The following is a 14,771-nucleotide window of genomic DNA, read 5'->3' as shown; positions in this document are numbered from 1 at the left end:
GGATGCCAATCTTCATAGCAGCATTAATCACAATAGCCAGAAGTTGGCAGTAATCCAAGTGTCCATCAACATATGAATGAATAAACAAAATGTGGTGCATACATATCATGGAATGTTACTCAGCCTTAAAAAGCAGTGGAGAGTTGATAAATGGTACAATATGGATGAGCCTTGAAAACATTGTGTTAAGTGAAATAAGCCAGACACAAAGGACAAATATTGTATGATTCCACTTACATGAAATATGCAGAACTGGCAAATTCATAGAGACAGAAAGTAAATTACAGGTTACCAGGGCCTGGGAGACTGGGGAATGGGTAGTCAGTTCTTAATGGGTACCGAGTTTCTGTTTGGGCTGATCAAGTTGTGGAACTAGATAATTGAGATGGTAATTGTGAGTGTATCTAAGGTCACTGAGCTGTGTACTTAAAAGTGGTTAAAATGGTCATTTTTGTGTTGAGATATTTGACAATTAAAACAGCAATCTCATCACAAGACAAACAAAGTCTGCTTTGTAAAGGAGCAAAATCTTATAGAAACCCCTTTCCTACTCCTCTTAGCACCCAGGCCTTATGCCTAGCACAGGACCTGGCATATAGTAGGTGTACATTTCATTTTTTGCTGAACCAAACTGGGAACAGCTAATTTCATTTGTAGTTGAAAATGGCAGGGAGGCTGTTGAGTGTAAGTTTTACTACCATGGCAACTATAGAACACAAAGATGATAAATATGAAAATGCAGTAATATTTTTGGCAGGTGTGGTTAGCTGGAGGTAAAATGGCCCGTTGCAGGTAAATATAAGATTTGAAGGAGAGTGAATTGTTAGTAATTATTATAAAAACTCTGAATCCCAACCAAGCTGTGTCTTCTTTGTTCTAGTCGAGAGCATCCAGGCGGCTCTTTGGACCAGTTGAACCAAAGGGGGCGGGAGGATGAAGTCCAAAGTTAGTATTTGGACTCCAGGAATCTTTGTTAGAAACTCTCAAGGGAAGACAGGAGGCCAACTACGCTTCTCTCCATTTATTGATGACACAGTTTGCATCCTCAGGAATAGGCATTGTAGGTCCACAGAGCTCCTTGGCCTTAGCAGGGTCACAGCTGGTACCTGGGAAGAAGAAGAAAGGAGACCACAATTTGGCACTTAAGGAAACAGACCTGGGAGGGAATAAAAGAGATTTGTTTTGCTGCGTCGTTTCATGGGCCAAAATGCTGCTTTTAGTTGAAGAAAATGGTTTCTAAAAGCTGATGTGAATTTTCTGTTGCACTTGGTTGTTCTCCCTCTGTGTTTAAGTTTGGTAAGTGTTTTCGGATTCAGAAGGAAAGTCTTTGCCTCACCTCCCCTTCAACAATCCTCCCTCAACTGACACATGCACAGCTGTGAAATATACACACTTAATAGTTATCAGCAAGCAGGGAGCAGTTTTAGAATCCAGAAGCCCAATCCCCTGCACAGCACACCAACCTGTCCCCAGCCCACCTGTGACGTCCCCCTTCCTGACTCAGAGTTCTGAGTTATATCCCCTGCTGATGCATTGTATGACACAGTGGCCCTCTGACACAGTTGCTGGGTGAACCCCATTTGCAATGTCTTTAGGCAGCCTCTGGGGGAAATCTGGGGGTGACATCGTGGTAGTCTTGTAGAATGACCATGGGGTTTTGAGTGAGGGATAAATTTGAACCTAGGCTTTGACACTTGATGGTTGTATAACTTTGATGAGTCACTAAACTCCAGTTTCCTCATCTGTTAAATGGGTCCAGTGATACCTCTATGCCCCAGGGTTCATGTGAGCAGCACGTATAAATGAGAAGCAGCTGTATACAGCCAAGTAGGCAGCTGCCCAGTGCTCGGCAGCTCCTGCTATGATGAAGAAGTCAAATGGCCATTTTGTGTTCTTTGGATCTGGCCTAGAGTGCCCTGGTGCTGGTCTGCTTGAAAAAGCCCAGCCAGCCATAAATTAGCAGAGGTCATGGTAGCACCCAGCTGCCTGCCATGATACAAAGAGTTAACGTTTAGAGATCTCGCACTGTATTTAAAGCACTAGACTACACGCTTTACACACATTATCACGTTCAGTTCTCACAACTTTGTGATGTTCATACTATTATTATACCCATTTTTCAGAAGAGAAAACTAAGGCTTAATGAGGTTAAATGACTCACCCAAGACCACTCAACTAGTAAGCACTTGAACCCAGATAGTCTGACTCCAGAGCCCAAGTACGTAATCAGTACACTGGCTGTTGTGGCCAGAAGCCCTTTCTTGGGGTCTCTTTGGAAGCTGAGGTGAGAAGATGCCAGTCTCAAGGTCTGCCTTGTGCTCTGACCCACCGGTCTTAGAAGCCCTTGTCCTATTGAACATCTCCCCATTTTCCCATTAAATGAAGTCCCTTCTCTCTGCTGCTTTTCTAGGCTTGCCAAACCCAGTCCTCTCCTTCATGTGTTCATTAGTTCACTCGTTCATTCTGTCAGCATTCATGGGCTGCACGACTCCTTTGTATGGCTGCTGGTGCAGGAGGACATTTACTGAGTTGACTTACCAGGCCCCAGGCACTGCCCTGCTCGCTTTTACATATTATCCCACGTACACGTCAGAGGACTCCACATGGCAGACCTCATTACCACTTACTGCTTATTACTACTTTACAGCCCACCAAATAGAGGCCAGAGAAAGGATAAAGTAGGTGCTTAAGGTCCCCCAAATTATGTAAAAACCAGGATTCAAATCCAAGACTGTCATCAACCCCAGACCCAAGGAGATACCTCCCCTTTTCCAACTCCTGTAGCATTAATTAGTCTTCTAGACTAGCGGTTCCTAAATTTGAACAGGCATCAGACTCACCTGGAGGGCTTCTTAAAACACAGAGGGGGGCCCCACGCCCAGAGGTGATGACTCAGTAGTTTGGGTTGAGGCCCAAGAATGTGCATTTCTATCAAGTCCCTAGGTGCTGCTGCTGCTGCTGCCCAGGGGACCCCACTTTGGGAACCACTGCTGTAGCCCAAGCTCTTTGAGCTCAGGGCTCCTGTTTGTTTTGCTCTAGCATGATACAGTGCCTGGCACAAAGTCGTAGTATATGATATGCACATTATTTTGAATTGTTCACACAGTTGATTCTCTTTTATAAACCGTGTAGTATTTTTATTTCCCATTGTACAAATTCTTAGGCTTTTCCATTTAGTGTTTAAATTCCTGGGGTCAGGAATTTCAGCTTCGACTTCTTAGCACCTTTTGCAGAGGCTAGCACACACTGGGTGTTAGGTAAGTGTCCGCTGGTTGGTGCTTGATTCAGAGACCAGCCTCACTAAGACCCAAATTGCAATCCAGTTAAATTCTGGGAGACGGCTCTTCAGACAATGTCTAGAACCCCAGAAGAGGACCTAGTATACAGCTGGTGCTCAGTAGTATTTGTTGAATGAATATCACTTTGTGGGTTTGTGGCCAGCAGCCTCAGGGTCTCTCTGATATCTTGAGCCCAGTTCCAGCTTGGGGGCTCAGCCTCAAAGCATAGGTTGGTGGATGGAATTTTCCAGATTTTAGTTCAACTACAGCCATGACTCTCAGTCTTAGCTGCACACTGGAATCACCTGGGTGGGAGGGGCGGGGGGAGGGGTTAAAATAATACTGATGCCTGATATCTACACTTAGAGATTCTGATTACATTGCTCTGCAGTGTGGCCTGGGCAGCAAGACTTTTCAAGCTCCCTGGCGATGCTAATGTGTAGCCGAGGTTGGGACTCCTGATGGAGAGCGTTTGGCTGCGTGATTTCCCCTTGGGTATTTACAGAGACTCATTATGTGCGTGCACAGGGATGCACGTGTGTGTAGGGAAGCGTGAGGCTCTGTGCTCCTTGAGTGGTGCAGTGAGCCTCTTGGACTCTAGAAGGAGGACGCAGCGATCGAAAGTCAAACCTGAGGCAAAAACTTGGCAAGTCCAGAGGGTCCTTGAGAGCATTGAGCATGCCTACCTCCAATGGCCGCCCTCGGCTGACTGTTGATGGCCACGTTTCATAGCCAAGGGAGCTCCGTTTCAGGGCTGAAGGCAGGAGGTGGGCTGAGTGCAGGTGGTGTGGCTGCTGCAAAGCCCTTTTGTCCACCTTGCCCAGAAGGGGCCGTCCTCCCAGGGTCTGAGGTGTGGGGCTTAGCATTTGGCATCGTGTGCCTCGGCACTGAGTTTATTCTTGGGTTTCTCGGTGGAAATGCACACGGCTACTTGACACCCATGAGCTGGCTGAGAGCAATGGGAAAGGTCATGCGTGGGCCCCCACCCCAGCAGGTTGCTTGACTCAGCACAATCCTGGTGTAATTAAGCGTGACAAGAAGCCAAAGGGGAGAGAGCTGGTGCTCACTGGTGTGCATGCGGCCCGGGCCCCCAGGGACCAGTGTCTTCAGAAGTGCCAGCTGTTCTCAATTTTATCAGAGCCAAGGTTTGGCTCACCTGCAGCCATCTTCATCAGTTTGTCTCTGGGCAGCTGGGGGTGCACTTCCGTAGAACTGCAGGATCAAGTCTCCCAGAGAGATGGTTGGGTGAGTAATTCTCATTCCCTTCCCTTCTCGCTACTCATGTGGCTTCAGAAGCTGAGTGTAAGAGCCATGACCACATTGGTCAGTCCATTCAGATGGCTCTCTGTGGTTTGAGAAGCAGCGTCGGGATAAGGCACTGTGTTAGGCACTGAGCAAGGACTGGCGCGTAAGCCTTGGTTTCTTCCCTAACAGAGCTTTTACACTAGGTGGGAAAACACTCAGTCATGGTCAAGTCTGGAATCAAATTCAATGTCCTACTTGGGCCAGACAGGTGGCGTGAGTGGGTGAACTGGGCTGCCTGTGGGGCCAGAGCAAGTGGCAGGGGCTGAGAGGGGCCGTAATGAACTAGGATCACATGCCGAGCCAAAAGTCATTTTTTAAAAACCCTCTTTGCCAGACTAACAAAAGAGAGTCTGTACAATGGGGCTCAATGCTGGGCAGCCAATGTGACAGCCATTTCTAGCCACCTAGGGTAGTGAGCGCTGCGCTAAACAGCCATCGGCTCCCTCCTGTCTGTGTGAGGGCCTGAGGCCCCGGAGCCTGGATGGACTCATGATCCTGGAGAGAGCGCTTCTGGAGTGATGGCTGCTTAGGAAGCCACACTGAGCACCTGGGGACGCTTCCCAGTACAACCAGCCCAATTGGTAATTGACCTGGGCGGGTGGGTCAGTGTGGGCATCTGGCGAGGCTGCATATGGGGTAGGGAAGGTATTGCAGCGACTCTGCCCTCCAACTATAGGACTTGAAGGCTCACTCCTCCTTTCTGTCTCTTTAGAAACATTAGAAGCAAGGGACAGAGAGAAGGAACAGAGCGGGAACCTGAGCACTCTCGCCCATTCTTCCTCCAGCTTAGGCAGAAAATGTTGACATTGAGAGCTTGGTGGGCTCTGCCCTGCACCCGCCCAACCCCGTTTCCTTCTAGTCTCTGTCTGTTCTCACTGCCTTCTTTCACCAGCGCGCTGCTCATTTGCCCATCACCACCAGATCCCCAGGGGCGGGCCCTGGAGGTGGGGCCTGTATCAGCCTCCATGGTCCTTTCTTAAGGAGGCTGACCAAAAAACACAGCATGGGCTCATGGGATTCGAGTGGCATGTCCCTTTCTCCAGGCTTGAAGCACCACATAGCTTCCAGTTCTTTCTTGCTTCTGACATAGTGCTATTTTTAGCATCCTACTCTAGATATATGGGACTTTCCCACTGTTGTTTGCTTTTTATTTATCCATCCATTTGCTCCTGTTTTCCACAGAGAGTGTGTTGCAGTGAAATGGTTCCTATAAAGCCCCTTGCATCCTTCCTACAACAATTTACCCCCTTGCAGTGCCCCACGAACCAGACCATGGCCCCAAGCCACGTCAGAGTGAACAAACCACAGACTGAAATTGCAGCCATTCAGGAGAGAGGAGCCTTTAATTTGGGCTTAAAATAGTCCACAGCCTGAGATTTAAGGGTCCAGAAGCAAGGTGTAATAGCAGGAATGGGCGTTGGAGACCCACCCCAGGATAACTGAGCAGGGCCGGTGGGCTGGGAGAAAGGTAGGCATAGAGGTCGGGGGCCTGGGCTGGAGTCTCCTACAGCTCATTTGATGTTGTATTCTTGGGTATCTTTCTCAATGGAAGAATAAATGACATGGCAATAAAAATACATGGGACCTGCCTACTCCATCTGAATGGAGCACCTGCTCCCTTCTTTGCTCAAAACTCTGTGCAGCTTCATTGTAATATTAGCTAGAACTAGGGCCACCATGTTACTGAGCTCCTGGGGTTGCCAAACACATTATATGCCCCAGGGGTGCCAGTCTCTCTGTATCTCTTGAACAATGTCCCCTGGAGTTGCGCAAGCAGCAGGGCTGGTAATAAGAGCAAAGACATATTGAGCATTTATGGGCTCAATGTTGCTTTATAATCTTGACTTGTGTAAACTTGATTAATTCTCAGCCCAGCCCAAGGAGAAGGACACAGATGATCTGCATCTCACCGATAGGGAAGTGGAAGCCCAGAGGATTTAAATAACCTCTGAGGGCAGTGTGCCAAGTCAGGAGTGGGCTTCAGTGTGACCTGGTGCCATACTCAGCCATGATACATCACCCTCCATGTGAATGTCGTTGTGGTTTTTATTCTTCTTGTTCCGTAATCCCTGCCTGTTTCAGCTCCAGCTATTATAACGAAATACTGCAGACTGGGTGGGTTACACGACACACATATCTCTTAGTTCTGGAGGCTGGGCATCTGAGCTCAAGGTGCCAGCATGGCTGAGCTGTGGTGAGGGCTCTCTTCCTGGCTTGCAGAGGGCCACCTTCTGTGTCCTCACATGAAGAAGAGAGTGCTCTAGTGTCTGTTCCTCTCCTTATAAGGACACTAATCCCATCATGGGGCTCATCTGAGCCTAATCACCTCCCACAGGCCACACCTCCTAATACTGTCACACTGAGGCTTTAACATATGAATTTGGGAGCAAGACAGTTATAACATGCTGTTTCTTGTTTTTGACCCTACTGGACTATAGAAGCTCCTAGATTAGGGGTCTGCAAACATTCTCTGTAAAGAGCCACACAGTAAATATTTTAAGTTTTGGGGACCATATAGTCTCAGTCGCAACTATTCAACTCTGCCCAGATAGCATGAAAGCAGCCATAGTCAATCTATAAATGAATGAGCATGGCTATGTTCCAGGAAAACTACTATATTTATGGCTAGTTAAATTTGAATTTCTTATAATTTTTATGTGTCATGAAATGTTATTCTTTTGATTCTTTCAATCATTTAAAAATATAAAAAACATTTTTAGCTTGTGAACCATACAAAAACAGGCAGTGGGCTCGATTTGGCTTGTGGCCTCAGTTCAGTGACCCTCATCCTAGAGCACAGGATTTCAAGGATTATGATTTATTTTAATCCCTGCGGTCCCAGGGTCTCTCTTAGTCCTGGCTCAGTCTCCATCCACAAACACTGATTGAATGAATTATTCCACGGTAGGCGCTCTCAGGTATGCTGAATGACCCAGGGATACTGCTGATTTTAAGAGAATGAGTCAGAAGTTTCCCTTGCTTAAAGCAAAGGATGGAAATCCAATCTTTGTCACAATGGCTGAGAAGTGGGCAAGAGCCTCCCTCTGTGGGTCTTTGTGAATGTTTGTAGGACAGGGAAGAGAGATTTTATTTTTTCTACATAAAGTTAGAGATTTATGTTTTGCAAATAGACCTACAGAATGTGATTTGTAATAGGAAACAGATTTCCCCCCTGAAGATAAATGGAATGTCCCCACCTCCCAAACTGAGAAGAGAATTGTTTCCTCTTTACAAAGGAAACAAATTGAATTCTCAAAGGGATAATCAGAGAAGTTTTGAAAATTGTTATAATAAGCAAGATACCGTTTCCTGAATGATGAAAGCAAGGTTTGCCTTCCTTGGGCCTGGACATGCAGGACGAGTTGGAGAATCACACCGGCCCTTCCTTCTCCCTGCCTAATTCCTGTCCCTTGGCATTTTTTTATCATCACCAGATGGGGGAGAATGGCTTCCATCTGAATGGGGTTGGTGGCCCCATCCTGGTCCAGGGTGTCACTATGAAGACATTCTCTTCCTTTCCAGCTCTACTGACACTACTGACATGGGTCCCCATTCCCCAGCCAAGCTTCCTATAGCATTTTGGTCCATGAAAAAGGGCATTACAGATGTGAGGCTTGCCCGAGCAAAGGGACAGCACTTGAAATGAGCCTGGTGGGTGTGAAGGACCTGCCTGCATGGACGAGCTATTTGGGCTACACTTCCAGGCAGCCAGAGCCCAAAGCTGAGCCTTCTCACTTTGGTGAAGGTGGAGAGCCATGATGGGTTAGGGACCAGTGCCATACACCTGGACAGAAGTCAGCATTGGCTGTGTGTTTGGCCAAGTGCTCTTGGGTAGGATGCTGAGAGCTGGTCTACAAGGAAGAGTGGCTAGGAGAGGAAGGAGCTGCAGGCCCTTGATTAAAAAAGCCTTAGCTCCCCAGTTCTTTGCTGGGTCCTCGAGCCATGGAGAGGGCTCCCACCCAGCCCGTGCCCTCGAGATGCTCATAATAAAGTAGATAGATTTGGTTCTTTCAATTCTTTAAATTTCCTGGGCGCTATAGGAGCAAAAAGCAGGCGCCTCCGACAGTCTAGCTCTGCCCTCAAGAATCGTTACCCCAGATGATTTGTGAACTGGGGCAAGTTGCTTAACCTCTCAGGACTTCAGTTTCCTGTAAAATTGAGATAATATATCCATCTCCTAGGATTGCTGTGAGGCCTCAGAGGAGATGAACAGCACTTGATAAATCATGAGAACGCGATACATGACCACATAGTTTTGTTATTGCTAATCATTATTATTATACTTTCCCAGCAGTGATAAGTTCCTGCATTTGTACAACTCTAATTTATAAAGCCCTTTCTCTTGTAATACTTCATTTGATCATGTCAAAAGCTCTCTGAGGTTCAGCAAGTGCTGTTACCCTATTTTGCAGATGAGAAGAGTGACTTGCCCAAACCACACAATTAGTAAGTTCTGGAACTGAGTCCTAAGCCTTGATGTCATAGCTCATGGTCTGGCTGTCATCGGCTGTGTGTGTGTCATTCTGCTTTCTCACAGGGGTACGAGGCCGTGTCAGCCCTGTGGGTGATGCCAGTTGGGTAAGAAGTGTTCTCTGCTCTCAGGGAGCTTATAGTCTAGTTGAAATTCAGAGAGGCTTGGTCTAGGAAATGGAGAGCCCACGTACCAGTGGAAGCCACTTTTGCTGTCTCCAACAAGAGAAGGCAGGCCAGAAATCAACTTGTCGGGAGTCTTATATGGCGCCATGAGATGACACCCAGCATTTTCTTGTACTTAACCTGCAAAGACCTGTCTCTGATTTCCTGCATGTCACTCGGCAAATTCCCTCCATGTGTGAAATGAGCATTGACGCCAGCTCTGCGGTGGATGGTGTTAGCTCCAAGTTGCATCACATCCCCTCCACCACTCCTTCCCAACAGACCTTAACATTATTCTGTGATTACTTCGCATCATCTTTCCCAAATGTGCATCAAATTAAAGAGTTATTAGGGCATGGCAGGACATGTTTATGGAGAAGAATTTCCTTTAAAGTCACAGCTCAGCCTGAACTTTCTTTATTAGTGTTTATACAAAGTATGTAGTCTGTTCCAATGCAATCCATGTTTATATTCCTGCAAAAAGCATTGCATTCCTTGGGCTGCCCCTTCCTGTTTTCTTAAAGTGATTACTGCACCTGTGTTAAGAGTTGATAGTGTGTGTGCTCTATGGCTGGTCGGGCCTAGAGATGTGCACCGGTCAGAGAATGACACTTAGCCATGATGTGTCCTGCAAACAGCATTGACTTCAAAGTGGTGTGGCCCAAGTGGACAAGTAGGGGACTTCTTAAGAACAAGGGTGTGGTGGGCACCAGGCCCCCTGTGAGCACTGCCTTTGTCTGCTCACCTCCATCGCCAGTGTTGTGTAGTTCTACCTGGGCACACGATTTGTGTTGATTTGCTCAGGACAGTCCTCACTTCTCCTGGTCTCCTGGCATCCTCATTAAAGACATCTTCTTTGCCTTGCAAAAGCATTCAAGTTTGGGTGGTAAATTACGCGGTCACTGTGGTTCTAACTGGTGCCCAGATTTACTGGTATAAATGAAATATGGACATCAGCTTTGGATCTCAAGTCATTGTCGATGAACAACAAATGTAACAGTTAAAACCGTTGATGAAAAGCTCAAGTCCAGATCATTCAGTCATTCAGCGGACGTTTATTTGTGACTTTTATGTGCCAGGCACTATGCTGACCCCTGAGAACTCAGACTTAACTAAGATACGGCGCTGACTCCCAGGAAGTTAGAGTTTATTGGGTTAAATAAAACTTTGAGACTGTTATAAAAATTCTCTGATTAGAGTATTTCAATTTGTCTTTCACCCTTCAGGACTCTGTTTATTTCTTGAAGGTGATGGCTAAGTTCTCAGGCACTGACCCCTGACTGCCTAGATAGAGACACCCATATGTATGGTAGTTATCAGCTTGTGACCACAGACAAGGTTCTCCGTCTCCCTGTGTCTCCATTTGTTCATTCATAAAATAGGGCTAATCATAGTGTTAACCTCATAGGCTGGTGGTGAGTTTTTACAAGAGGCACTGAATGTTAAGTGCTAAGCATAGTTCTTGGCACGTGGTAAATGCCCAGTGCACGCTGGCTCTTGCGTAATAGTTACTCATTTGGTAGATATTTATTTAGACCCTAATGTGGACTGACTGCATCTCTGGTGCCTCTGTTCACTAGTACTTTGGTAGCCTTCTTTTTAAAAAGCATAGTTCAAGGTAATGTATGTTAATGGCATTCAAAGCCTATGAGAATTATCCTGGGGGTAATTCAGGGTCACTGAGATTCTGACCCTGGGGGGAATCAACCAGTTTATTCTCCTCCTTTTAAAGTTGGGGGAGGTAGCTTTTCCAAGGTCATGCTATGAGATAGAAGCAGAGCACAGAGAAAGATTGTGATTATTTATCTTCTAAGCCTTTCTTTCCCACTCTGACATATTGCCATGTGCATCAGTCAGCTAAGGAAGTGCTGCAGGAACAAAAAACCCCACATATATCTGGAGCAAAACACAATAAATGGTGTTGCATCCTCATATCATAGTCCAGTGCAGTCTGTCTGAGTCGTGGCCTATGCTCCACGTAGTCACTCCCGAACTCACGCTCCTCCGATCTTAGGATACCACCATCTTTGACACATGGCCTACACGTATCAAGACAAGAAAAGGGCAGAGAGTATAATGTCGTGTAGGATGTTTTCTGGCCTTGACTAGAAATGGCATATATCACTTCCCTCCACATTCTTTTCATCAGAAATCAGTCTCATGGTCCCACCTAGAAACAAGCAGGGGCTGGGACATTTAATCTTGCTATGTGCCTAGGAGGAAAATGAAATTGTTTGATAGATAGCATTGTCTCTGCCATGCCATATGCCATTTCTTGTCACATTTCCAAAGGCTGATCCCAGTCTCTTCTGAGATTTCTGTCCCCTGACCCCCAGGGATTTGCAGAGCCATATTTTCATGTGCTCTGCATGTCGTTTGGGGGAGGTTTTAAGAACAGGCCTTCCGAGAAGAGTTTGGAAGCGTTTGAGATTTCTGATAATGATAAAGTGGGACATAAAGGGTGAACCTTTTGGATGGATAGTTATCACCTGGAGGCTATTGCTCAGAATATAATAAGGTGCCTGTTCTAGAATCACTTTGTCATTCAATCCTAACAACATCATCCTAGGAGGTAGGTACTGTCATGTTACCCATTTTCCAGATGAGGAAAGAGAAGCTTAGGCATGGGTTAAGGAACCTGCCCCAAGTCACACCCCTATTTAGTAAGATCTGAGCCCAGGCTAGCTGATTCCAGGCCTTCAATCTTAAGCACGGTGCTTTGGAGCAGGGCTCTCCAATTCAAATGCCTGTAAGGACCAAGCAAGTGACGTCAGCGAGGGAAGCAGATCGGGTGGACTGATGAACTGCAGAGCACACGCTTTGTCCAAAAAGGGGCAGCTGCCTCTTAGCTCCAGTTTACAGGGGCCCCGAAGGTCCAGGGTTATCAGATCATCTGATTTTGGGGGGAGACAACACAAAATTCCAGATATGTAAGTGAAATTCTCCCAAATTGGCAATTGACTTGCAAATCTTAAACCCATACTGAGATCCAGACTGCACATGTCCGTAGGCCAGAATTGGCCCGTGGGCCACCAGGTTCTACTCTACTGCCTCCAGCCAAGAGCTAGATGGGCCCCATGCATGCGCTTTCCTGCTGGAGCGTGGAGCTGAACAGAGCAGGACAGGGCCAGCCTAGCAGGGAGCCCGCCTGCTGAGAGGAGAGGGAGAGTGGAGACCCATACCTGCCCCTCCTTTTGCAGGACCCCCAGCGCCCCAGCCTGCCATCCAGGTGGCCCCTCCCTCTGGCCCGTCTTCTCCCTGCAGGTAGCTGTTTGCACAGTGCTGGCTGCACACTTTTGCAGGTGTAAAATTATATATGCGAGAGTGTTGCCAAGCCAGAAATTTAGCCCAGGGAGGCTCAGTTCCCAAACAACTGAGGTAGTGTGGAGCCAGTTTTTAAATCAAAATCAATTTCTCTCCTGGATGTGTGTATGTGTTTTTAAACTTGTATGTAAGTGATGTGAATGAAGTGTACAAGTCAGAGAATAGTTGACTGATGCCTCCTGCTGTGCAAGTTGGGAGAGGTAAAGCATGATGGGAGCTCTGTGAGGATGACCCCCAGGGACGCATGGCTGCCTGTGACCTGGCGGTGGTCATTTGACGGTGCTTGAACACATGCTGGTTCCTCTCTTCCATCAGGGGTGATGGTTTGGGTGGCATTAGGTCAGACAGAAAGACACCCATAGGCAACCTGAGTAGCTCCAAAGAGCTGCCCTTTGGCCGGATTTCCAGAGCCTCGAATGGCTGTAGCTCTGCCGGTCACTGCAGCTATGGGGAGAGTCATGTTTCACTGGACCACATTTTTCAACATTTTTGGGGGCAAAGTGTGCATGAGTAATGCATATTTACTGTGGAAAATATTGGTAGTCCTAATAAGGAAAATGTAAAATGGTTTTAAAAAAAACAAAACTCTTCACCCCAGCATCCAGACAAAAGTAGCGTGTGTTTCTCTGAGTGTCTCCAAGGGACCTCACTTCATCCGAGGTGTCTGGGAGGAAGTGAGGGGAGTATAATCTGTGGTCTTGGCTCCCACAGAGCTTCGCACTCCTTTGAGAGAGGAGGCAAACACACAAGCAGCAGGCAGCCACACGGGGAGTGGAAGGAAATGTGATGAGGGGTCGAAATGAGTTGTGCAGAGGCTAAATGATGCAGAAGTTCAGAGGTTCAGAGAAGGGAGAGAACGGCGCAGGATGGACAGGCTGGGAAAGCTGCCGAGAGAAGGGTGGGAGGCCCCGCAAAGCCTGAAAAGAGCGTGCATCGCTTTCCTGGGGCTGCCATAGCTAAAACCACAAACTGGGTGACTTCGAACAACAGAAATGCATTTGTCACCGTTCAGGGGACCAGAAGTCTGAAACTGAGAGCCATGCTGGCTCTGAGATCTGCAGGGGAGGATGCTTCTGTGTGTCTTGCTAGCTTCTGGCTGTGGCCGTCAGTCCTTGGCTTGCAGCTGCATCACTCCCCTCTCTCCCCTGTGTGTCTCTGTTTCTTAGAAGGATGCCAGCCATATTGAATTAGGGCCTACATACCCTAATGGCCTCATTTTCCCTGATTACATCTGTGAAGGCCCTACTTCCAAATAAGTAGTACCAGGAGTACTACTGTTCACCAGTACTATTCACCAGTACCAGGAGTTAGGGCTTCACCTTTGGGGAATACAGTTCAACCCCTAACATAATGGTAGGCTTTGGATGGAGAAAGTACGGTGGTGGCTTCAGAAGCCAGCAAATAGCAGGGACATATGTGCCGTTGGAATGTCTAGCTCAGTTACGGATCTGGTGGGTGCTTAGTGAATGTCTGAGGACCAAAAGAAGAGAGAATTACGTGAGGCAGGCTGAGAACAGCAGTGGGGCCAACCTGGCTGAAGTGCTGTTGCACTGCAAAAGGAATTGGCATTTGGGGGAAATGAGTCTGGTTGTAGGGGGCAGGTTTGATGACACGGAAACAAGTGTGAGGGCCGTTGAGTCAGGCATTTCCTGCTTGACCCCTTTTGTGCTTCTAATTGCTGAAGGCATGAAATCTGCACCACGGAGGCTCCCCAGTCTGGGGGCCACCTAACTTGGGGATCCCATTTGCTGCCATTCAGCTCCAGTCACCTGACCTCCTTTCTGTTCTCAGACCCTCAAATGCTTTCTCTACTCGGGGCCTTTGGGATTCTGTTCCTCCACCTGGAAACTCCTTTCAGCCTCTGCCCTCAGCTGGCGCCTTCTTTTCCTCCACGTCTCAGACCAAATATCCCTCCCTAAGAGAGGCCCCTTGTGACCATCCTAGCGGGGGCCCCCCACTACCTCCCACCCTTGCCTTCATCCCTTCTTTTCACTGTGAAATGAATTCCTAGTTATTTTCTTGTAATCTCCAGTTCTGTTGTTTCTTTGTGGTTGCCTGTGTTCCATTATGTTAGTTTTCTGTTGTGGTACAGCAACCTTACCACAAACTTGGTAAGCTTTAAAAAACTCCCATTTGGACGCCAGAGGGCCCCGGTTCGGATCCCACATATGAGGGCCAGTGACACTGCCCTCCACAGCTAAGATGCTGAACAACAGCTCAACCTGGAGC

At 47.4% G+C, this 14,771-nt stretch overlaps 1 protein-coding gene across 1 annotated transcript in view; it reads left to right on the top strand.

Annotated features, from left to right (window-relative positions):
• SLIT3 (slit guidance ligand 3) overlaps positions 1-14,771 on the top strand; it is a 590,035-nt gene that overhangs the window by 21,836 nt on the left and 553,428 nt on the right. The window lies entirely within an intron of this gene.

The sequence above is a fragment of the Hipposideros armiger genome, unplaced genomic scaffold, assembly GCF_001890085.2.
Source record: "Hipposideros armiger isolate ML-2016 unplaced genomic scaffold, ASM189008v1 scaffold_25, whole genome shotgun sequence".
Classification (NCBI taxonomy): Eukaryota; Metazoa; Chordata; class Mammalia; order Chiroptera; family Hipposideridae; genus Hipposideros; species Hipposideros armiger.
The sequence above is the reverse complement of the archived record's forward strand: the minus strand, read 5'-3'. Positions and strand labels throughout refer to the sequence as shown.